The sequence below is a fragment of the Equus caballus genome, chromosome 18 (assembly GCF_041296265.1).
Source record: "Equus caballus isolate H_3958 breed thoroughbred chromosome 18, TB-T2T, whole genome shotgun sequence".
Taxonomy (NCBI): domain Eukaryota; kingdom Metazoa; phylum Chordata; class Mammalia; order Perissodactyla; family Equidae; genus Equus; species Equus caballus.
This window is the reverse complement of record NC_091701.1, coordinates 59,161,565-59,187,185: the sequence shown is the minus strand read 5'-3', so window position 1 is coordinate 59,187,185 and position 25,621 is coordinate 59,161,565.

Genomic DNA, 25,621 nt, shown 5'->3' with positions numbered 1-25,621 from the left:
GGCCTTTCAGACCTGGGATTATTCTCATTTCATGTTTATTCCTCTAACTTTATAAACATAGTATCCTTTAAAGAACGTGGGCTAAAGATTTTCCAAACTTTAGTTTTCTTCATTCTTTCACTTGCTCTGATTCCTTAGAGCAGACAGTACTTCTTGAATTCAGTGATATTTCTGTTTTCTCATCCTAAATTCAAATCCTAACTGTGCCTCTCCCTAGATACGTGAGCTTGGACAAATGAGTAATTATCTCTAAGCTCAAATTCTTCATTTATAAAATAGTCCTGATAATGGCACCTACCTTATAAGAACTCTGCTATGATTATGATTATTAAAAATAAATGATTATCGGGGTTGGTCTCGTGACCTAGTTGTTAAGTTCATCATGCTCTAGTTCAGTGGCCCAGGTTCTCAGGTTTGGATCCTGGGCGTGGACCTATACCACTCATCAGCCATGCTCTGGTGGCGACCCACATTTGAAGTGGAGGAAGATTGGCACAGATGTTAATTTAGGGTTAATCTTCCTCAAGTGAAAAAAGAAGAAGATTGGCAACAGATGTTAGCTCAGGGCTAACCTTCCTCAGCAAAATAAATAAATAAATTATTATTATTATTATTAAACTAAGTTATGATGAGCTGAAATAATACAAGAAAATGCTTAGCACAGTGTCAGGACATGGTAACTGCTCAATAAATGGTAGTTGCCATTATAATCATTGTTCTCATCGCCATCATCATCATCATCATTTCCATCACTATAGAGGAAGGTCTATTATTATCTGGGCAAGAACAGAGGTTGGTTTTGTAAGAAGGTTTGGATTCCTACACTAATCTAACAGATCTAGATAAAAGGAAAAAAAATAAAATTTAGAATAACCATGGTGTTACTTTGCTGTTTCAGAATCTCACTTCTCTGGGACCAGTCTGGATGGCACCTGAAGCTGAGGCAGCTGCGGCAGAAAACTTTATTTCTGGTTGGGGGCGTCTTTTCCTTCTTTGATATGGAAGACAGAAATGTACCAGTGTATTCTGCTTCAACCTTCATTTCTCTCCTGTGCTTATCATTGCCCATTTCCTGTTGATGGAAGGCGACCCTAGCCATACGCCAGCTCTTTGCCTGGCTTGGTAGTTCACATCAAGGGTGTTTGATAGAGGGTGATGAGGTGAGCATCACCAAGGGTTCCCCGGTTAATGCAGACACAGTCACATGAGTGCTTTCCTCCAGCCTTTGCCCCTAAGAGTTAGGTGTAATTGTCTGGCAGTGGTATGGGGTGGAGTGGGAGGATGTTGGGATCTCCTGCAAGCTATGACTTCACAGGTGGGGATTCACAAATTGTCCTTCTCTTTCTAGCTATATTCCTGTCTGTACTACCTTGAAGAAATTTCTCAAATTTTGGGGCATGAATATCTCACTCTCCTAATTTCCACTTGATGTAGCTTTCCCCATTTTTATATTCTATTTTCCATTTCACTAGTTAACTGGGAGGGAGGGAGTTAGACATGAATGCTTTTATTAATGTTACAGAAAGTCAACTATTACTCTTGAAATACGTTTTCTTTGTCAAGCTCATCTTATACTCAATAAAGGGTTTATTGTTTAAAAATCATAATAAGTCAAAATTTCTTCCAATGCTTGCTTTCACATTATGACAAAGCCACAAATGTGAATCTTTTCCTATTTTTTTAAAGTTCTCAAATCTTATTTCTTCAGCTGTAGAATCTATTTAAGGTCCAGTAATTTCTAAAAATACTTTGCTCTATTAACCTAAAATGATCCAGCAGTACTCTATTACAATAGCAATGAAAACTAAGCCAGGTTTTTATACCTGTTGAATTTCTTGTATTTTCAGCTATAGTCCAATCCCCCTGTAAAGCTATTCAGCACGTTAAATAGGTAGTTATATATAGTGGAAATGGAGTCCCTGGATAATATGAAGCAATCTAAAAGGCATAAAAATACTTTCGAGGAGATCTCCTTTCAATTTCGGTTAAACAGATGTTGAATATGTTTTCTGTTTTAAACAGTGTCAGTGTGGTTGATTCGACTTCTCCCCACCTAGCTAAGAATGAAATAATCAGACTTTTAAATTTTCCCTCTAAATCACTGGAGGTAATTGTTTTGTGATGTGGAATTTTTATTTTAGATCATACCTTGGTTTTATAAGATTTGATCAATTTTTTACATCTCTTTACTTCTTTTTTTATGAATTTCCACTTAAACCTAAAAGACTCTGAAATGAGCTTTATTGCCAATTCATTGTTAAAATCAATTATGCTTAGAATATCTAGAATAACATTAGAAAACCATTCCCAATTGCAAATACAAAGGCAACAAAAGCTTATAGAAGGGCTGATTGGATCCCATTTGAGGCTTTAACAATAGTTGGGAAAAATCTCTAAGATTTACTTTAAAAAGTTAGGAAAAGTTAGGCTCTGAGTTGTCCAGGCAAGACAGAATTTATGTATAGAAACAGAGCCGGTATTCACCCAAGGATTGGGATTTAAGGCTACTTGAGAGGAATTATCTCACTCATACTACAAAAATACCTTGTCTCCTGACCTGCTGATGAATATCTAAATTCTAACATTACTTATTTACTTATCTGTGCTGTGGACAGATCTCTCCCTCCCCCACCCCTCACCCTTGCTGCCTTCCTTCCCTTTGTTTTCCTGTATATGGATGTAATCTAGAAAAGCAAACAGCATTTAGCAAGGCATTAAACATACTGAATAAACACACACTGAACTAGGTTATTTTCCTTTGTATTCCTCTCTTGCAATAGACCTGGGAGAGTGGAGACGTTAAGTCTCTATCATAGTGGTTACCAAAATTTCCCTGGGCATAAAAATCATCTTGGATGCTTATGAAAATGCAGATATCCAGGTCCCACCCCTTTGAGATTTTGATGCAGGTAATGCTTAGTCCACATTGTCTGAAACCACTCTGCAACATCTTACTATGAACTTGGTTTATTACTTTCCTCTGGGAAAAGTTGAAAGTTCCTGGATGGAACCAAGAAAGAACAGCTTAGGTGAGAATGTGAGTTTAACCATTGCCTTTTCCTCCCAGTCTCATTTTTCAGGGATTTGGCTGAGACAGTGAATTTTAGAGTGCATATTAAAGCAGCTGCCTTTTGCTTGTTATTAAGCCCAGGGTAACCAACCACATAGCTTTAGTCAGGTGGCCTTCTTCACTCCATACCCTCACATCCAAATAGCAAGTTCTCTGAGCTCCCTGACTCAGTAATTCTATAGACTTTTCCCTATCTCCATGCCACTGACCCTGCTTTTGCTGATGGTCTTTGCATTGCTCCTAGACTATTGCAATGGTCTTGCTCTTCTCTCCACCCTCAAACCTCTCCCAAACTGCTGATTAATCAGATTTCAAGAAAGTAGATCTGATCAACTCATTCTGCTGCGGTGATTCTTTCTAAGACTCTTCACTAATTTCAGGTTAAAATTCAAATATCTGAGCCATCCTGATGTAACACTTGCCTATTGATCCACTCTGTATTGACCTCCTGCCATGTTGAACTGTGTCCACATCCCGGGACAAAACTCACTCCTCGACATCCACAGACCTTGGCTTCTTGCCTTTCTCTTTGCCTGGAGCATCGAGCATTCACCAAAGAAGGCTGACTAATGTCTACTCATTTCCTAGAGTTGTAATTTGGCCTCTGGATTAATAATACTTAGACATCAAGGAAATTTCTGCGTGAATTACAATCTATGAACTTAAGCAACTCTCAAACCATATGATTTCTGTAATCAGAACAAGAAATATTGCTACCTTTAGAAAATTTTTAATGGTTATACAAAATGTTAACTGTGTACACTGAGTCCTGGGATTACAAATTATTATTGCTCCTTCATGCTTTTCTGTATGTTCTAAATTTTATGGCCTAAGCATTTACTGATTTTATAATAGAAAGAATAATTTTTGTAATTTTTCAATGAATGACTAATAGCACAAGAACCTGTCATTTCCATATCATTTCTTTCAAGAAGTTGCAAGTTCTTCACATGTATTCACCCATTTGTAGTTTGGCATGTTTTTCAGCTAGGTTGGAAACCAACATTCTCACTTCATAGGCACAAAGAGTAACTTGCAAATAATATCTCAGGAAGCCAATGGCAGAGCAGTCTCATGAATATTTACCCATAATCCTCTCAGCTGAAACCATTGGCAATGTTTCTAGAAAATCCATCAACTATCAAGTTGCTACCATTTATTAAGCAGCTAAGTGGTACAGGTCTCCATCCAGGGGTAAAGAGGCCTTTTCAAACAGCAGGCACAGTTCCTGCCCATCTGCCCTTATCCCTCCACATCGTTTAGCAGAAATGCCACACCACCATACTTAAAATGACAGAATACATTTAAAGTGGCCAGTCAGACAAAGCTCTTGATTACAAACAACAGAAACGACACTGGCTAAATTGAGAAAAGGAATACACTAGAAAGCTCTTGTATAGCTCACAGAACTCATAGAAAGTCTGAAGAACCAAGCTCTGAAAAGAGAACACAGCAGATTCACTACAGGCACGATCCACTTGGGACTCCAACTGTCAATCCTACCGTCACTGCCTCACTGCCCTCTGCCTGCACCCCATCATAGTGGGAGAACCAAACTCCCTCAGTGTCTGAACTCCTTCAGGAGTCTAAATGCCCTGAAGTTGTGGCCAGTTGGTGGTGAGCCGAGTTCTTACGCTCACCACCTCAATGACAATGGAGCAGGGGATTCTCCTGAAACAGGAAATGCGTTCCAGTGCTAGGTAAAACTAAAAGAGAGCAACGCTCACCATTCACATCACCACGCTGAACCAATAGATGCAGATGTAGAAGCTGACAAATTGTGGCCCCGGGCCCTGAGGCAAAGGCTGGCTTGTGATAGGATCAGAGTCTTCCTCTGGGGTTGATCCTCTGGCTAGAGAAGAGAAGATAGGGGTGTTTGTGAAACTGTCCTGAAGGGGTGCGAGGAAATAAAGCAAAAAACGAGGAGGAAGGAGAGAAGGAACCTTGAGATCAGAAGAGAAACATGGAAATGGAGAGTGAGCAATGGCCAAGGATGGAATATAAAGAGAACTGAGACGTAAGAAGGAAAGGAGGATGTTAGGGGAAGGCATGTGAAGACAAATGGTCAAACAAAACAAAAGACCAAAAACAACAGAGATCCTTGCTCTCTCCAGTCTTATTACTAAGTTTATTAATAAAGATTCTAAGATTAGAGAATTGGTACTTCCCAGGACATATTAGGTAAGCACTCCATAATGCTTGCTAGTATGGGGTAATTCATCAATATTCATCAGTTCAGACACTGAGGGAGTTATGTAAACATTTCACCCATTAAATAACAACAAAGCCTGTTAGAGGCCATAGCAGCATAGGCACAAAGTGAGGAATTTTGAGACAGATAAAAGGAAAATATAGTACTATTGGCTTCTATCCCTGTCTCTACATTTTTCAGAATATATGGTTTTATAAATAACCTACTGTTGTTATAGTAATGACTATAAGCTGCTTCATGAAATATTCTATGTATGTATTCAAGTGCTGAAGATCTGTTTTTCTCTACGTCAGTAGCTTTCCTCACTTTTTTCTTTCTCACCTGGCTACCTATAATCTGTTTTCCTTGTGAATAATACTTGATTTTCTTGCTTATGTTTGTTTATCTTAAACTAAGTACATATTCTCCTAAGCATCTAACAAGATGCTTATTTAACTCTACAATTTAAACTAATTTGTTATTGTTAGCCTAGAAAGGTCGTGGGGCCAATCCAAGTGAAATTCAGTGTAACAAGTCACATTTATTATTAATAAATGGACAACAAGTATTTATTTAATCCTCATTATTTCATCAGAGTTTTGATATGCATATAATTCAAGGTTAATCTTTAAAGTCACAATAGGCAAACTATGCATTCCTCTAAATTGCAATCAGTGCGACAGAAGGCAAGCATGTGATATAGGCATTAGGAGATTGAATCAGACAGGGTTCTATGAGAGAAAGGAAAAGTGGGGTTATATGGAGAGATTTGTTGCAAGGAATCGGTTTACATAATTGTGGGGGCTGGCTGGGTAAGTCCACAATCCAAAGGCCAGTGGGACAGAAACTGTTGGGTAGGAGCTGGCATGCAGCCCACAGGAGGAATTTCTTCTTCCTCGGGGAAGCCTGTGTTTTACTCTTCACGCTTTTCAACACATTGGATGAGGCCCACCCAGATTACGGAGGATAATCTCCTTTACTTAAAGTCAACTGACTGTAGCTGTTAATCACCTCTACAGAAATACCCTCGCAGAAGAGTTAGACTAGTATTTGATTGAAAAACTAGCTAAGTTGACACGTAAAACTCACCATCACAGATGTTCAATGAATTAAAAAAAAAGGCTTAACAGAGCTGGAATAACAAACCAGCAAGATGTGCACTAAGGATTCTGCAGAGTGGCAACAAAGACCCCAGGGCCAGCGGAGATTTTTCTAGACATCCAATGTAATTTTGAGAAAGGCAGATCTACCTTGGGATTTACTCTAAAAGAGAGAGAGAGAGAGTTGCGTTTGAGAACCTCATAAATCATCTCTCTGGTGAGGGATTAACAACAACAAAGCAGCTACCATTGACTAGCTTCTCACTATTCCACGCCCCGGGCTAAGCAAACCTCATTTCAGCACAACACCGTGATGGGGTAATATAATTAATGCTTCCTTTACAGCTGAGGAAACTGAAGTTGAGAGGGGTCAAGTCTTGTCTAGTAAACTAACATTTGTTGAATACCTATGACGTGGGAGACACGTTGCTCGGGCTTGACATGGCTTAATCTGCGTCGTATACTTTTACGTTTGGAATTACATCCCCTCTTTACACCTGAGAATATAGAGGGCAAAGAGTTTAAACAGAGTACTCCGCATGTAGTATCCAGTAGGAAGTGGATTCAAATACAGATTTTTCCGCTCGAAGCCCATATTTGTTCCACCGCTTGGGAGAATGCCAACAATCACTTTTCACTCAGAAGACTCCTGACAGAAAAGGGGAAGAATTAAACCAAAGTGATGATGGGAGGAGAAGGGAATTGTTTATTTGTAACTGGCTAGACAAGAGACAGGGTAGGTCACTGTACCAGCTTTCAGGTCACCAAAAACAAGCAGAGAACTAAGGAATGTGTGGTGTGTCCCCTGAGGAGGTGTGTAATGAGGGTAAAGCTTGTAAATCTGTCTGTGTATATATATATATGTACACTTGAGGAATTATTGCTTAAGTGAACAATAAGGCATCCACTCATACTATTGCGTTACTAGATGGAATTGAAGTAGCTAAAAATGACAAAGATGTAATAATAACCATAACAACACAGGAAGAGTTTCTTAACCATAGTGTCACAGTGTCTAGGTTTTTTATACTCTTTCACGAAATGTACCTTAAGTATTGTTATTAACAGTAAAGTGCTGAAACTTGTGAATAATTTATTTTTCTTCCTAAGTCAGAGCAGATACAAGGTTATACCTACAATGTCACTCTCTCTGGCTTTGGTCAGTCTGAGTTTGGTGAGGAAAACAGCCCCTGCAATTCTTCTAGGAATAAGGGATTCACTATACAAGTTAAGATTTGCACAAATGTCGCAGGAGGTAGATGGCCGTGGGCACTGGACTGAAGAAACGGTCACTAGTGATTTCAGTTCAAGGCCCTGGAATGGCTGGGAAAGTTGAGCTGTGGTCAATCTAAGGACATGTTTTGTCTGGCCACTTGGCCTGAAAAGGGGGAGCTGGTGGACAAGCCTCTGATGCTGCTGCATCTGGTGGCCTCCCAGAATAATGGCTTTCTTTTTCCTTTGCCTTCCAAATCTTCCCCAAGTGCCTCTCTTTAGCAAACCAGCCTGAAACCAGACAGGAAAGGGGATTCTGGGAAATAAGTCTCCAGCATCAGAAGGGAGTCGGGGTGGTGCTGACTTTACAGCCCACTTGGGTTATGATATACTTCTTAAGAGAGAAAGTGTGATGTTAATGCTAAGACACCAAGAACTACATACGGGGGTGTGTCACCTGTATGAATGTGTCCTCGTCAGAGAATAAAAGAAAAAAAAAGAATTTGAGACGTGTGATAAAATGCATGCCTGAGTGGCCTATGACTACTGAAGGCTGACGAAGAGTCATTTGAAATATACCACCATATCTATTTCAATACAATGACATCACTCTTTTAGTTTTTACTTTTCTTGCTGGATACCATGGAGGGAGGAAAGGAAGGAGATCAGGTCAATCTGTACCTCTTCCAACAGCAGGCCTCGGCCTCAGGAGAGAAAGAAGAAGCGGTGGCACCATCACCTGTAGTCGGGAACAGACCGCTGGGCCGAGAGCCCCACGTGTAGAATTCCCCTTGCTACACTGACCCCTGAACAGCCAAGCTGGCTTTCCACCACTGCTCTGCTGGGACCCTGAGAACCCAGGCAGTTTAGCTTACTTACAACACTAGCACCATAAAGCAAATCATTTAAAAACAACGCTATAAATTCAGAGTACAGTCCCTTAAATAGATGGAAAATTAACACCTTTTAAAATGAGGCAATATTTACTTTTTGAAGTGAGGCAGTATGTGCCTTATTATTATTTATTATTTAGTGGAGGCCACCAGTGTGCTAAGTGTTGTATATCACCCTACACAAACAGTTGTGTGTATATGTAGGAGCCTGGAATCCTATAATTAAAGGGTCCTGTGGCAGATGGGAGAAGGGACCAGGCCCCTGAAAGATCAGACGAACCACATTAATCATAACTGTGTTATAGACTTCATTTCCACCAACCGAGCTTTCTTCTTCCTTGAAACATTAACATTTATATTATACTTCACTGCTTATGTGGGACTTATTGAAAATTATGACTCCTTGGAAAAGGGTTAAGCTCTCTTTGTCCAATCATATATTGCCCTTAAACAGAACTTTATTTTTTTTTGATATGTGAAATGCTCTGTCTCTACTGGGCTTGAGAGTTGTTGGTGCTGAGCAATCTATTTTAAAGAGGGACAGAAGCTGCATTAGACACAATATTTGTCAAAAGGAGAAAAAATATGTCAAGTCGAGAAACTTAATTTTAAGTTGAAAAAAATCTCTAAAAGTAAAGAAACTAATAAAGCAAGTCCCCAAAACTGTGCCAGGCACCTTCTTAGATGACCTGCCTATCCTGGATAGTTTGTTCTACCTTAGAAAGACCACGTTAAAGACAATGGTTATAGTGTTGCATATTGTAAATCAGCTATTGCAGGGAAAAATGGATTAAAAAATGACGTACAGATGCACCAAAAATCTCTTTGCAAATGAAAAAGAGTTCCCTTCAAAAGCCGTTCTTGTGCCATTCCATGGGAAAATTAGTGTCATGGGAGACAAATAGTAATGAAATCTCAGTTCATTCGTTCTGATGCCTACCTTCTGAAAGTTCTTAGAAATCAAGATACTCTGCAATAAGGATGGTTGAAGTTCTATAATTTAAGGCAAAGATGAGATAAACATGCTCGAGCTCAGGTGCTCGCCCATTTTTTATAGTACGACAGTTTCCCTGTACTAATTGATTCACAAGACAGGTCTATTACTTCCACAGCTGGGGCTAGGCACAATCAGGAGGAACTACTGTGGCAGCCAGAAATAAACAGAGTGAGGGGAACGTTTGCTGAGCCACAAAGAGAGTATTTTCAGTATTTGGCTAAGGGTTCAATTTCACACTTGAGAACTTTCTAGTCTGTCCTCTTTTCTGCTGGTCTGTACCACCAACACTTCAAGGAGGCACGGAAAAAACTGAGCCAGGCTGACAGGAGCAATGCCTTTCACACAAGAAACGCAGCTGCCAAAGAAGGCAAATGAGGACTTTATACAAGTGTAAAGCCAGCACGGTGTCAGGGGACATCACATTTCACTGCACTTTTCTATTTACTATAAGATATAAAAACAGTCATTGGCCACTGGGGGGATATTTCATGAATGGAATGTTATAATTCCATAATCAGATACTATGGATTTGGGGGACTAAGTGAACTTTTCAGGAAGCTGTTTTTTCACGCTGTGATCCTGGAACAGGTTCTAGCAGTCTCTCAGTAGGTAAAATGTTAATTGTTTAAGCAAGTCTGGTTGGTCCTTTCTGGCCTGAACAAAGAACTTTAGGAGTTACCTTCCCTTTGCCAGACAAATTTCATTTAAAGTTCAATGATAGCAAACTATTTTAAAAGTAACAATTCCATTGGTTTTCTTCTCTTTCTCTCTCTCTCTTCCTGCTTCTCTTTCTCTTGCAAAACAGGTATTTTTCCCAGTCCTTTCATAACTTCCCCACATGAATTCTTTATTTTGGTTCTTCTTTCGATTGTCTGGAATACAAGACACAGACCTTTTAAGAAACATGCTTGAGTTGTACATTTCAGGAATTCTTGTATATTTAAGTATCTTTTTATTGTCTTGACTCATGAACATTATGCTATGAATGATAACTTGCCTGGGTAGAGAAGTTATTGAACCATACTTTTTTCTCCTTCCAAATAATGTACACACTGCTCCATTTATACTGGCATCTAATACTCCAGGATCATTATAACTTTTTCCCCTTTATGGATGACAAATTTATTTTTTACCGATGCTTGTAAGCTCCTTTTTCAGTAAAATCTTTAAACAGAAAAAGGTTATCAGATTATATCTTAATGTAGTTTTTGCTTTATAAAGAGAAAAGAAACAGAAAACACTGTGACTTTTAAGACAGAAGAAATGAATCAAATATTGATATGCAACACAAACTAAGCTTAAATTGTTCTATTATCAGTGCATTCACACTCATAGACTGCAAGAGAAGACCTCAGGCTGAACTAACAGTAGCAGGGCACAACTCAAGTATTCTGAAGACAAGACGACTATACAAAACACTCCGTCTGTGGGTTTTTTCTCTAAGGCCAAATGGAAACAACAGCCAGGACTGAAGTAGAAATGGGACAGCCAGTGGCATTGTCACTGATTTAGCTTCCTACAACCTAAGCACACGCTGAAAACAGAGCTTATAAAAGGAGAAAAAAGAGATATGAAACAATATTCTGGATCCAGCTTTGTAATCATAGAAAACCACTGTCATCTAAAAAAAAAAAATGCATTGGTTTACCAAACGAAAGTTCTGTAGGTTCTTGTTAATTTGCCTTGCTTGAGCCAAAGCATAAAAACAGGCCAAAACTCCAAAAGGGTCCCCCATTCCCATCACAGAATAGACCATACTGCTAGTTTAGAAGGACTAGCAGTTTAAAGAGATTTAGAGGAAAAGAAGACAGGACAAAGTTCCAAGACTAAGGGTTCTTATGGTCCCAGCTTCTACTTTATTCTCCTCAGGCATCCAAAGTCATATCAGAGAATACAGAAATTCAACAAACAAATTTTCAGCTTCAATTTTAAGGGGAAAATTTATAAAAGAGTGGATAAAGATGTGGCATAGTCAAAAAGTTTCTGCTCATGCTCTTTTGGCACAAGTAGGAAACTCATGTTGAACTGAAACTGCTAAAAATAACCAAGAGAAGAAAGAAAAAGCAGTATGTTATCTATGGAAAAATTCCGTAACCACATAGTAAAAAGAAAATATGGCATGCGAAAGACAATCAATACACACGCTTGAAAAAATAATTTTCTCCAAGGCATTGAAGAATTGCAAATTCAATGCTTTAGAAAGAGAAAGAGAGGGGCCCGGCCCCGTGGATGAGTGGTTAAGCTTGTGTGCTCCACTGCGGGCGGCCCAGTGTTTCGTCGGCCACAGCTAGAAGGACCCACAACTAAGAAGATACAACTATGGACAGGGGGGCTTTGGGGAGAAAAAGGGAAAAAATAAAGTCTTTAAAAAAAAAAAAGAGAAAGAGAAAGAGCAGAATCTACACTGTAGAAAACCAAACATGGAGAGAAAACATGGTAAAATAATACTAATGATTAAAAAAAAGAACTGGACAAAGGATAAGAACAAGTAGTAAAAGGATGCCAGTTACGAAGATAATAATGGAGACTCAACTCAGAAGTATAATTGGTGTGCCTGATGGAGAAAACAGAAAAAAAAGAAACAAAATATTTAAGAACGTAATAGAACAGAAATTTTGTGAAATTAAGAAGGCATGGATCTTTAGATATAAAGGATGGTATGGTCTGAATGTTTATGTCTCCCCAAAATCTGTATGTTGAAATTCTAACCCCCAATGTGATGGTATTAGGAGGAGGTAATTAGGTTATGAGGGTGAAACCCTCCTGAATGGGATTAGCGCCCTTATAATAAGAGGCCCCAGGAGCTCCCTAGCCCTTCCACCACGTAAAGACACAGTGAGAAGACAGCCTTCTATGAACCAGGAAATCGTTCTCTCCAGTCTCCGAATCTGCCAAGCACTTGGTTCTTGGATTTCCCAAGAACCAAGATAAACAGTTCTTCCAGAACTGTGATAAACCTTTGTTGTTCAACTCACCCAGTCTATGCTATTTTTGTTAAGGCAGCCTGAACTGACTAAGACAAAGGGTAAACTCTAACCAAAGATAATTTGTGTTGAAGCAGAAACCATAAAGGAATATGTGTTGATCACACAAAGCGGGGTCTATTAAGTAGCTGAGCAAGGAGGGGCATCACCCTGACAGAGTCTCAGTAGTGTCTCAAATGTGGGTTAGCAAAAGGTACTTACAGGGTTTGGGGAGCCAGGGCAAGTCATAACATGATTTGGGGGCAGAAGATAGCAAACATGGTCTGGGCAGGGAACGATCAAAATTGTGAACTAGGCAAGTTCACTAAACTTTTTTCAACACTATCTTGTGTCCAGCAGGTATTCTTTAGGGTCGGTGGTTTGAAGTTGGAGCTCTCCATCTGTTTCAATCGAAATGAAGTTTTATTCTTATTTGGTTAATTTGGTCAATTTCAGAAAGCGAAATTGTGCAGACCTTTCCCAAAAGTCTTGTGGACTACTTTAACTATAGGATCATATGGTTGATAGTCCTCTTACTTATCGCCTACCACCAGGAAAACCTACCTTAAAGCATCAATTCTCAACTTTCGTCCTCTCATTCCTTGTGCAGAGTCAGACATAAAAATATCGAGAGGGGAAGGGGACAACATGTCATAGTGGACATCAAGGATTTATAGCAGGTCTCCCAGAAGACCATGAAGCCTTTGAAAAATATGTGCTCATGTATGCATGCTACACAATCTTAAAAATTTTCTGTTCCTTCTTACACCAAGAAAGAGATATAGATATAAACCTGTTTTCGTTTTGTTTTGTTTTACTGAGGAAGAATCACCCTGAGCCAATAATCCTCTATTTTTTAGTATGTGGGCCACCAGCACAGCACGGCTGCTAACAGGGCAGTGTAGGTCAGTGCCCAGGAACCGAACCTGAGCCTCCAAAGTGAAGCATGATGAACTTAAACACTAAGCCACTGGGACTGGCCCCTTAAACTTCTCTTACTTAATTATATATAGTCATGTGCTGCGTAATGTTTTGGTCAACAATGGACCACTGTAGTGGCACTAGCTGGTGTGCCCCCTTTAAAACCATTTGTCCTTGAGGCTCCTTGTCTGGGCTACATGCCAGCACTCATGATGATAACTGTCCTGGACTTGGCCAACCCAGCTGCTTTCTCATGGGAGAGTTAGCACCAAGACCCTCACAGTCTGAGGGAAAGTGGAGGCCCTGGGTGGGGCGGGGGCTCTGATCCTTGGAATGCAGGTCAAACAGGAACAGTCTCCCTTGGCAAGTATGCAGCCTTTGTTCCTCAGCCTACTTAAGCAAGCTTCTCTCGGGGGGAGTAGCGGTGTCCATTTCTGTTCAGCCGGCTGCCACTGGACTTTCCTTGTAAGTAACTCCCCAGTAAACCCTTATGTCTCGTTCACTGCCTCTGGGTCTTTTCTTTGGTCTCTTGACAACCTATCCCACACTGCTCACCCAAACTGGGTGTGTGCCGGTACACTTGACGAGCCATCCAGGAAACCAAAGAAAACTGCATGCGCACCAAGACTATGGAGGATGGGAAGGGAAAATCTGTGGGAGTAATTTCAGGTTGGTTGGTGTCCTCCTTGTGGGAGCCGGTCACCACCATCCTTGATGGATGGGGCCCACTGTGTGAGTATGGAGACACCCTGAAAATGCCAAAGAGCCAAGGGGAAAATCCTAGGGATGAAAGAAGCCCAGGCTGTTGCTACAGCCATGGAGCAGCCCTTCCCGACTGTAGGATGGCTTTCAATGAAGGCACGGAAATCCTGGGCTTGATAAATGATGAGAGAAAGAAAGAAGAGGCCCAGGCGGCAGCTGCTGCAGTGGGATGGCCCCCCTTGCCACTGTTAGCTTAGCAAGAAAAGCCAAAATGGAAGCTAAGGTGAAGGTGAGGCAGCTACAAGAGAAATTAAAATCAGAAAGGGAAGTATGGCTGATTCAAGCCGAAACTACCGAGGTTCTGTCAACCTGCCTACGGGGGTCCGAGGACAGAGGTCTGACCAGCCCCGAGCCACAGGGTGCATCCCGCGGACCTGTCTCCGCCTGTTTGGCAAACGCATTCCACAATGGGGGATTGTACTGCTGCAGAACTGCTGGAATTGGGGAGCAAGTAACTAAACAGATGCGAAAAGGGTGAAAATTTGGGGGGAGCTTTTTAACAATAATTACGTGTTATAGTCTATGTACTTAACACAACCCAAGATGACGGCTAAGTGCTCTAATGTCACCTGAAGTTTTCGTGAGTAATCTAAACACAATCGTTGAGAACAAATGATTTAAATAAAAACGGGTAAAGTTTTCAGGTACAATAATTATGTTTTATGGCATAAACACTTGAAAAACAGCTTCAAAAATCTTTTTGGTAACTTGAAACTTTAGAGTTTTGCTAAATTAAGTTAAATGATAAAAATTCAGTGAGTATCTTGGTCATTTTCCAAACAAGATAAAATATTAGAAATTGATTACTTAACATAGATTTGTCTGTCTTTGGTTTCTTATTTCAAAGCAACTAAAAGATGCTTGAGTTTATTGATAAACACATTTTGTACATGCTGATAAATTTTCTATGAGAAAGTACATATTCCTAAAAAGTCTGTATACAAGAAAAATAAAATGTTTATTTTCAGTAAAACAAGTTATAAAGAATAGAGATATTTTTGTTTGTTTTTTTAAGAAAGATAAATTTTTCCTAACATACTTGGAAAGGAAAAAGGAAAAAAGTCATGGGATAAATTCTGAATGTAAAAAGTAAGTGACAGAAGGCTTATGGGAGTAAAACTCTGAGGAGTTTTGTGTATGGTCAAGTTGGCTGAAATTAAAGTACATTAGTTTCAATACCAAAAGTAAGGCAGTCAGGCCTGATGGCACCGCAGTTAAGCACACATGTTCCACTTTGGCGGCCCAGGGTTTGCAGGTTCAGATCCAGGTGCGGACATGGCACCACTTGGCAAAAGCCATGCTGTGGCAGGCATTCCACATATAAAGTAGAGGAAGATGGGCATGGATGTCAGCTCAGGGCCAGTCTTCCTCAGCAAAAAGAGGAGGATTGGCAGCAGATGTTAGCTCAGGGCTACTCTTCCTCAAAAAAAAAAAAAAAAAGTAAGGCAGTCACAAGAAGAACCACTGCCTCTGACTCTGACTCTGGTGCATACGCAGGAGCAAGGGCAGGCCAGGCGAGCATCAGCCGGGGGCAGAAAGTGCCTGTGGAGGCAGGGAGAACGTGGTGAATGCATGGTCCAGCCACTCAGCACCGGTGCAAGCGACAGGTGGCTGGGACTCCCCGCCCCTCCCTCCTTTCTGGTGGTGGCACGACCAAGGATGAGCAAAGCTCAGAGAGAGCAGTCTGCACGGTGACTGCCGCAGCCTCGGGGAGCAACAAGCACCCCTCGGGCAAAAAAGTGATAAACAACCGAACAGTGTTCTGGCGGCTTGAAAGTGCCCCCAGGGACAGCCTGGGAACACCCCAGCCCCCTCGACTAGGGGGACAGCCAAAGGACCTTAACCCATCCCTGCAGTGCTGTGCAGGTGGCTTGGGTACTGGGGGACTGGAGGCCACATGTGGAAATAACAATTTATTGGTCTACAGGAGCAAAAACTATTTTGCTGTCGGGGGTGGAAATAAACAAAATGACTTCCATCCCTTTTCACCCCACCCTGCGGCAATGCTTCTATAACACCGCCTGATGGACAAAACCCCCTGATGTTGCCTTGTGTCATTATACCGATGACGCCACGTTAACCTCTGAGTCTTTTTCAGACCTTCAAGAAGCCTCCCGCTCCCTTGTTGCCCACCTGCACCAGGGAGGATGGGTGGTGAACGACAGCAGAATATAAGGGTCTAGGTTGTCTGTCAAATATTTGGGTGTTGTCTGGTCGGGTAAGACAAAAGGGGTTCCTACTACTGTCATAGATAAGATACAGGCTGCCTGTTCTTTTTAAAAGTTGATGCAAAAGGGTCTTATCTGGGACTAGGGGACCACCAAGCAGGGGGTCTTCACCCAAGCCAAAATAACAGTGAAACAAATCCAGTCCTTGGCTGTTTTAACACACGGACAACTGGAAATTGGATGTTTCCAGTTAGCCAGAGAGGTTCGGATGGGGTATCTGGCAGAGGCAAAGCAATAAATGAATGCCCCTTGGCTTCTGGTCCCAACTGTGGAAAGTGGCTCACCCTGTGGATGGCACAATGGGCACAACAAAAGTGGACTATTAATGGTCACCCCTTGTGGGGGAGAGAACTCTGGGATGATATCTGGCATTGGGTCCAGGGAATGGCAATGACAGTGTACCATGTGCCTGCATATCAGGCAATAACGCCACCATGGAGCCAATAAGCAGACGAGTTAGCTTGAATTCATCTCCTGGGAGAAGTGCCAACTGAAAGAGTGGCTGCACAAGAAGACTGGACATAAAGGACAAAGGACTCTATGGGCTATTGCCAAGGCCTGGGGCCTCTCCCCGTGCTATGCTGTGCTATGCTGATATAGTGCGGGTCTGTCAGGTGTGCCCTTATTGCTCTTTGCAGAGACCCTGGGCCATTTCCCGGGACACAGGCCAAGTTGCCAGAAGCAATCAGCCCTCTCAAAGCTGGCAGATGGAGTACGTTAGGCCCTTGCCTCTTTCTGATAGCTGCCAGTATGCTCTCACTTGTGTGGACGCATATACAGGACTGCTGCAGGTGCACCCCAACAAGAGGACCACACAGAAGACCACCATAAAAGGCCTTGAACATCTCTGCTGCCCATTTTCCCATTCCTACTTCTCTCCACCTGGTGACATGTTTTCTTTGGTGTCCTTGTCTTTTTACTAATTCTTTTATTTCATGTTGTGCCCTTTATTACTGTTGTGGTCTCAGGCTGCAGTGCTCCTCTCTGTGTCTGGCTCGAGGGAAACTGTGGAAGACTGGCATGATGAAATTGTAAGGGCCATTTGGACACGTGGAGGGGTGGAGCATAGGCGCATGAGCCAGTGTGCCCCTTTAAAGCCACATGTCCTTGAGGCTCCTTGTCTGGGCTTCATGCCAGCACTCCTGAGGATAACAGTTCTGGGCTTGGCCATCCCAGCTGTTCTCTCATGGGAGAATTAGCATCAAGACCCTCGCAGTCTGAGGGAACGGGGAGGCCCTGGGGGGCACTCTGATCCTTGAAATGCAGGTCATACAGGGATATTTATTGTACACAGATAGGGGAAGGATTTAAAAAAATTTTTTTTAAAGACTGGTGCCTGAGCTAACATCTGTTGCCAATCTTCTTTTTATTTTTTTTTCCTTCTTCTCCTCCCCAAACCCCTCCAGTACATAGTTGTATATTCCAGTCGTAGGTCCCTCCAGTCATGCTCTGTGGGACACCACCTCAGCATGGCCTGATGAGTGGTGCCATGTCCGCGCTCAAGATCCGAACTGATGAAACCCTGGGCTGCCAAGGTGGAGTGCGTGAATTTAACCACTTGGCCACAGGGCCAGCCCAAGATTTGTTTATTTGAGCCCTGATTTTATTTTAAGGACTCAAGAGTCCCTGTTACACTCGAATACTTCTGTGGAGAACAAGTTATTTAGTGATTAACAGCTAACACCTCGATGGGATTAAATGATAACAGCATAGGAACTTGGTAATGTGGGGACAGGGCATAGTTTAGGTTTCAAGGAAGGACATCAGCAGATGCTGGTTGGAAAAGAGGAGGTCCTCAAGCCTAAATTTTGTCTACTTCACAATTTTTCCCATCAGCTGCCATATTTTATGTCCTGTGTTCCGCAGGCAGAATTGTTAATAGGAGGAAAGTTATAATTGTACATTTCATAGTTTTTGGACAGAGGTCACAAAGGAAAGTCAATGATACCCAGGGTTGGCTCAGTCACATTGACTAGATTTAGGGGCAATTTACTTGATCTGAATTAAAGAAAAACATACAAATAAGAAAAAGAAATTTATAACTTCCATTGAGAAATTTCCCCAAAATATATCTAAATTCAACAACCTATAAGGTGATTGGACTAGAAATAACATATATGGAGGAAAAACTATCCGTATTCATTGAATTTAAGATTTTCTTCCTCAACGAATAGCTTTCCCAAACATTTTACATTTAGAATGTTAGTAATATAGAGAGTTCCAGAAAACCGCTGTTTGCTGTAATCTGTATTTAATAGTCAGAATCATATATGGCAAATGACCTTAGTTCTAAAGATCAGACATAAGCCCAATATATGGTATTCATGTTGCTTACTAACACTATCGGTAGTAATAATAATTAGTATTTATTTAATGCTAGTTGCATATCTGGAAATATGTGAAGCTATTTAATTACATGATTGAAATCAATCATTAAACAACTCTGGGGTATTGTTATCTCCATTTTACAGGCGAGGAGACTGACAGGACTATCAGTTGACATTTCAGCAGAAATGAGTTGACAGGTGTAGAGAAACTTGCCTACAAGAGGTTCGGTAGCTGAGGAAGGCTGAGGACCAGGGAGACTGGAAAGCCACTAAAAGGTAGAACTGAGATTTGAACCTAAATCATTTTTATCTGACTTACTGTCAACCACTTTGTAATATTGTCCTCAGTGTAACTTCTTTTGAGAAGAAATCCTTATTAATGTGTCAACCGTAATTTAATAACTTCTAAGAATGCCTTTGAGATTGATCCGAAAAAGTAGTGAGAAAAAAGTCAATTACCACTACTTTTTCTATAATGTACTCTACATTTTTAGCATCAACATTAAAAGGAAACCTATTCAATGCAAACTTTCCCATTATTTGTAATACTAACAGTGTTTTTAGTTCTTAATAAAATATTTAAAAGACAATGAATTGTAACCACTTATTTGTTCAGGGAATATTATTGAGTGCCTACTATATGGCAGACGCTGTTCTAAATGCTGGGGATATACTGGTAAACAAACAGCCAAAATCTCTGCCTCATCGAGGTCCCTGTGAGCCACTAAAAGCTAAACCACACAAAGATAATATTAAATTCTTGGTAGTATTAAGAAAGGTAAATAGATCTGAAAGTCAAAAAAATATATATATGTATAGATAAGCTCTAGAGGTTAATTAGCCTCTAAAGCCTCAATTATTAGCCATCTCTGGTTTCAAAAAATTGTTTTTTAAAAAGTGACAGCTAAGCTCCCAGTGGCAAGCTTAGGGCCAAACATGGGAACTGGGAGAAAACAATGTCAAATGGCTTAGACCAAATATCCTGTCTAACATGGCAAAGATCTGAGGAGTTTCCCAGGAAATGTAAAGAAGTTCCCTGAAATTTCTATAGTGCTGTCACGGCTGTGTTATGATGCCCATATGAAGCCATATGCTATGCTGATATGTACAAATAGCCATGGGTCCTCTGGATTTCTCTCCCCCTCAAGTCTGTGCCTCAATGTCATCCCCACTCACTATCCTCAATTGTTTCTGATTTCTCCACCTGCCAGAGGAAAAAAGGTACAAAAAAGATTTGGGAGCCCAGACCAGAAAATATAGTTTGTGATACCACAAAGTGAATATCATACAAATATTTAATATTCAGCCACAGGACAAATTTCCACATCGCTAAAATGTGGGAGATTTAAAATGCTTAACTAGCTTTTAGGGTTACTACGAAAATTCATTAATGGAGAGCCCTGAGGAAGAGTGTTTATAAAGTACTTTAAAGGGAGAATTACAATGAAAGACACATTTAGCAGGAACATAGAATGCGGTTTAGTTTCCTTTGGTTATAAATCTCAACACTGTACATAAAAGCTCAGATTTTGCATGAATGGATAAGCCAGTTGGAAGAACTCTTGATAGTCAGTTTTGCAAGATATTATATTCAGTAATTAATTTTATAATAACTGGTTCACACATATAAAGTAGTCCATTTGCATAAAAAATTACTGCTTAAATGACAAATCAATTATTGCACACAAAGTCAATTATTACACACTTGTTTAAAACTGAATATCATAATTAAAATTTGAGTAATTTGCTGTCTTTTCTATTGTAACACAGTACAGTAATTAGTATTCTAGCTCTGTGAGATTAAGTATCTCCATAAAGTCATTAAAATAAAAATCCCTAAATCTAATGCATAGTAAATGCATGATAATTGTAATATTTCAAAGAAAGGTTTTCTTTAATAGAAATGATCTTTCGAGGCTCCTTCTTTCTAAACCTTATGGCAGAGTCCACATGGCTATTGGTTATCACTCTTTTTTTTGACACAGACGTGGGGGTAAGAACTGAGAATGCGAAGCTGGAGGGCAAGCATCTTTCTGATAAAATGAAATTCACCCATATAAAATAATCGTAAATCTTTTAAAAAGCAGCAAAAAGGGATTTATTGATGTTTTCTAATTGGAACAAGTAACTCCCAGTGAACAGAAGATAAACATTTAGTTAGTTTGTTTTAATTCCACAAAAACACTCTGCAAGTGAAAAACATTCCAAATGGTAGCAGAATCACCATGGGTGGATAAAAGAGTATACAAGAAACTCTTCAATAAGCTTCACTCTGATGAGGCCCACAAGCCCACATGGTCATACAGACCAGGCAAGCTGCAGGCACTCACAAGTATGCTTCTCCCTAATCCTTTCCCTTGAGCAAAGCTCACACTGAATATCAATTCTAGCTTCCAATTTTACCCGGAATCTGACCCTTTTTCACCTCCTCCACCCTACCACCTTGGTCCAAGTCACCCTCATCTCTCACTTGGATTACTGTAATAGCTTCCTAACTCCCACCCTACCCCTCCTTCTAGTAGTTCAACAAAACAGCCAACATAGTCCTTTTAAACCGTAACTCAGATGAAGTTATGAGCAGATAAGCTGAGCAGATAACTCTGTACAAAACCCTTTGATGGCTCTCATCTCCCTCAAAGTGCATGTCAATGACTTTGCCACAGCCAACAAGGTCCCTCCTGAGCAGCCTGGTAGTAATAAGAGCTGTGAAGAAAAATGAAGCAGAGTAAGAAGTCACATAGTGTCCAAGGCTGCTATCTGAGAAGAGATGGTGAGGAGCGCTCTTTCTGAAGGCCGTTTGTAGAGTAAAGCCCTGAATGAAGCATGAGAGAGAGCTGAGAGGACACTTGGGAAGAACTGTCAGATGTTAAGTATGGGTACACCAAGTGGAGAGTGAGCTTGTCATTTTGGAGAAAAGGAGGCCAGGTGATGGGAGCAGAGGCCCAGAAAGGGTGAGGGGCAAGTGGTAGGCACTGAAGTTGGAGAAATACCCAGGGCCAGATTTGGAAGGCCATTGTAGTGATACTATTCTCAGTGCTCTGGGGAGCCACTGGAGACTTTTCACCAGGAGAGTGACGGGTGATGTGGGGTTGGTGAGCCGAAGAGTCAAAAGAAAGATTTCTTGGACTCTCAAGGCCTGGCAGTAGTGCTCTTTTATTTAGAGAATAGTGTGGAATAGCATGGCGACAGGACCCATGGGCAGTCAGAGCTGCTGCGTGGGGACAGGACCCACGAGCAGGAGGAGTTGCTGTTGCCACCGCTGCTGCTGCTGCTGCTGCAAACATGGGTGGAGAGTAAGGCTAAATTTAAGGCATAGGTATGTGAGTTATCTCTTTACAAGACAAAGGAAAGAGTATGTAAAAAAGTTGTTAAAATGTTATCAGTGTTGGTAGGTTCTGGTTATTGGGTGGTCCTATAACTTTTAGATAAGAATCAAACCGGATTGAATAAATGGCAGAAGCCACTGCTTAAATATTGTCTTCAGCTAAAGAGAAAGGAGGATGTTGGGGGCGGGGGGTCAGTTGCATGAGGTTGCCAGACAGTAAACAACTTAAGTCCTTGCCTTCCCCATTAAGAATTTCCAGATAAGGCCATCCCACCTTCCTCCTGGTGCAGAGAGGGAGACACCCCCCACAGATGGAGACATCCTTTACAAATACAAATGTCTCTTATCAAAGGGCAAGCAAATTCTACTCCTCAGAGCCCCCTTCTCATCTGCAGTTTTAAAAGTAACCAGCTTAAAATCCTCATCAACGGGATCTAACTCATATGTTACAAAATAAGGATCACCCTGGCTGTTGAGTGGAAAACAGACTGAAGAGGAGCAGTGTGGAAGCTGGGGGAGCAGAGAGCCTTACAAGGAGAATCATTCCTAGCAGTTGTGGGATATTACTAAGACCTCCTTGGTAATGTTTGAGAGATGGGAAAGAAGGCCCAGAATGGCCAATCACGTGGGTAAATATGGGAGCAGAACAACATGGGGCAACATCCTCTAAGCCCCACCATCACAGTCATTCAGAAAGTTTAAAACAGGACCTCAGTGTTCACTCCACCCAGGATTATCCCTCCTAATGCTGAAAAAGAAAAAGAAAAAGACTACAGCAAGAAATACTATATTTTCCAAACTTTCAACTGCAAAGAGAGAAACATAGGATCAGAAGAAATAAATATGCAATTAACCAGCCAGGCCCACCCATTCCCCTGGGAAATATGTGGTCAGATTGGCCCCATAAGTCATTTATGGTCACATAAATAAGACATTAATGGAGGAAGTCACTCTTGACCCCAGAGGAACAGTTAAATGAGTAACAACATTGGTCATTACAGAAATCTGCTTTTTCTTTCACTGTCCTAATGTACAGTTTTCTTCTTTTTCTCTTCTATTCCATCTGTTAAATATAAGTGACTCAGAGTTTGTTTTACAATAAAAAATGTACTATGATACTCTGCATCAACTATACTAATTTCTTCCATTTTAGTTAAACATCTAGTAATTTAAATCTATGTCATCTACCTATGTGCAGCATAATCCTATTGACTGTGACCCAGAGAGGAACTGATGACTTAATGAAATTCATAAATCCCTTGGACTCACTGGGTCATGACTACCAAAAAGGGTGGCATTTACATTTTTGCCCAAATTATGATTTGAAACCTCTACCAATCTGAAATTCCATATAGTGTCCCCTCTCCAAGTGTTCTTGGTAGTTTCTGGAAGGGCCTGTTATTCTCATATGACTGACTGGAGTGTTTATTTTGGTAATAGGCTCACTCTCTCTTGGGAAACCCATTCCCTGTGGATTGGAAAAAAGTACAGCACAGCAATTACAAGCTCAGGCTCTGTGTTCAGACTACCTGAACTGGAATTCTAACATTGCCACTTAGTAGCCACATGACATTGGGCAAGTTACTTCATCTCTGTATGCTTCAGTTTCCTGATTTGTAAAACAGTATGGATAGTACTACCTTCCCACCCACTGGTAATTCTCATTCATAGTGATGTTATGAGGAATAAATGAGATATCCATAAAACATTGAGAACAATGTCTGACATCTGATAAATGATAAATTCATGTTAGCCCTTATTATCATGTCTTGGGGAGAAGAGTTGTTTTTAGCCTCACCACTGGCCCCGTCGAGGGTGCCCATTTTGAGAATGCCAATGTCTGAGCCAAGCATCCTGTATCCAGGTGTCCCACAGCTGCCCTTCTTTAGTGCTGTATTCTAGATGGGGGAGGAAGACTAACTCTCTCTTATATATTCTTGATCAGGCCTTATCTCTTTGGCCCCAAGAAGAACCACCTGGGGCCATTATCTTGTCAAGCTTATGAACTGTGTTTGCGGTTAGTTTCAGGTCTTCTCTCCTCCATATTATAAATCCAGACCTGGCTCCAGATCAGACCTTGTGCCTAGACAGGAAGCAGACCTCATACCATCCTCTTCATTCTCCTATTGGCTCCTGCCTCCAACAGAACTCCTCTCCCTTCCCTTAACTACCAAACGGATGCTCCCATACATATCGCCAGAATGTGCCAAAGGCATGGGGGAGAGGAGTATTTTCTACACCATTAGTGTCTGCTTCTAGTTCAGCCAGCCAAACATGTTCTGTTGTATATCTTGGAGTTTTATCTACCTGGTGGGGTCAGATTTAGATGGCCCATGGTTACCTTGTCTAAAAGGTATGCTGTATTACCTAGAGTAGGCTAAATGTGGATTTATAAACATAGAAGCCAAACATGTACGGCTCAAATGCAATAAAAATCTTATTTCTTACTCTTGTAACAGTCCAAGGTGGATGTCACTGCTGGGCAGCTCTCCGCCACTTGGCAATTCAGAGAGTGACCTAGATTCCTTTCCTTTTGAGGCTCTGGACATTGTTATCATCTGTATCTAGCTCGCTAAAGAGAAATGGAGCATAAAGGAGACATGCCTGCTTTTAGAAAGCCTTAGTGCAGAAGAGCACGCATCTCTTCCACTCACAGCCCATTGTGAGTCAGTCACGTGGTCACACCCAGCTGCAGTCTCTCAGATGCGTTCCCAGGCCGAGAAGCCACTTCCCAGCTGCACTTGTGTACTATGGAAGGGAACAACATTTCCTGGCGAACAGCTAGGCTTCTCCACACATAGAGAAAATAATATAGCATTATCACAGTCCAATAATCAAAATACATAAACTTTTCATTCAACCTCAGAACTGGTTTACTCCAGACCAAAATTAAAGCTCATTAGTGAATTATTATCAGGTGAAACAATTTTAAACAAAGGTACAAGTTGAATCAGAATATTTATCCCTCCTGCCACATTATGTGCAAGGAATTATGGTTTATGTAAGAGAAAATATTTACTGACAAAGCTTGTTAAATTAAGTCTTCATTCTAGAAATCACTCCTAGTAAAACTTAACCTTGGTTGAAGAAATCTAACCTTGGTTAAAGAGGTAAAAAGTGGGACCTAAACACTACCACTGCCTTTTTTTATTTTTACCTCTTCCACTAATTCAGCCAAGGACTCTCATTAAGTCTCTGGAAAGTACGCTGAAGGTAGCAAGTACTTCAGGTACTCATTAGCAATATTTTTAAAGACTATTTTTAACCTTAATAAGCTAATTCAATTCATGCTCAGGGAGCTGCTAAAATTACAGGATTTCATTGTGCTAAACAAATACCCCTGACTCAGGCGGCATCTTTTCCTACATTACCAATGCATTACACATAAGCTTTCCTAATATCGGTGCCACTGTGCAAACAGCACTGTCACTTAGAACCATGTTCACCTTTTGTAAACAAATGATTCAATTAATAAACCTCACGAGGGAATACTACTTTGGCCTTAAAGGTTGCCTTTCTAAGATTGCTTTCTAAAACAGTCTTCACTTTCCTGGAGCTTATGACCTACGTGCATTCCGGATTTGCTAATGAACTGCTCGACTGCTGAGTTGAGTAAACAGAAAAGGCCATTT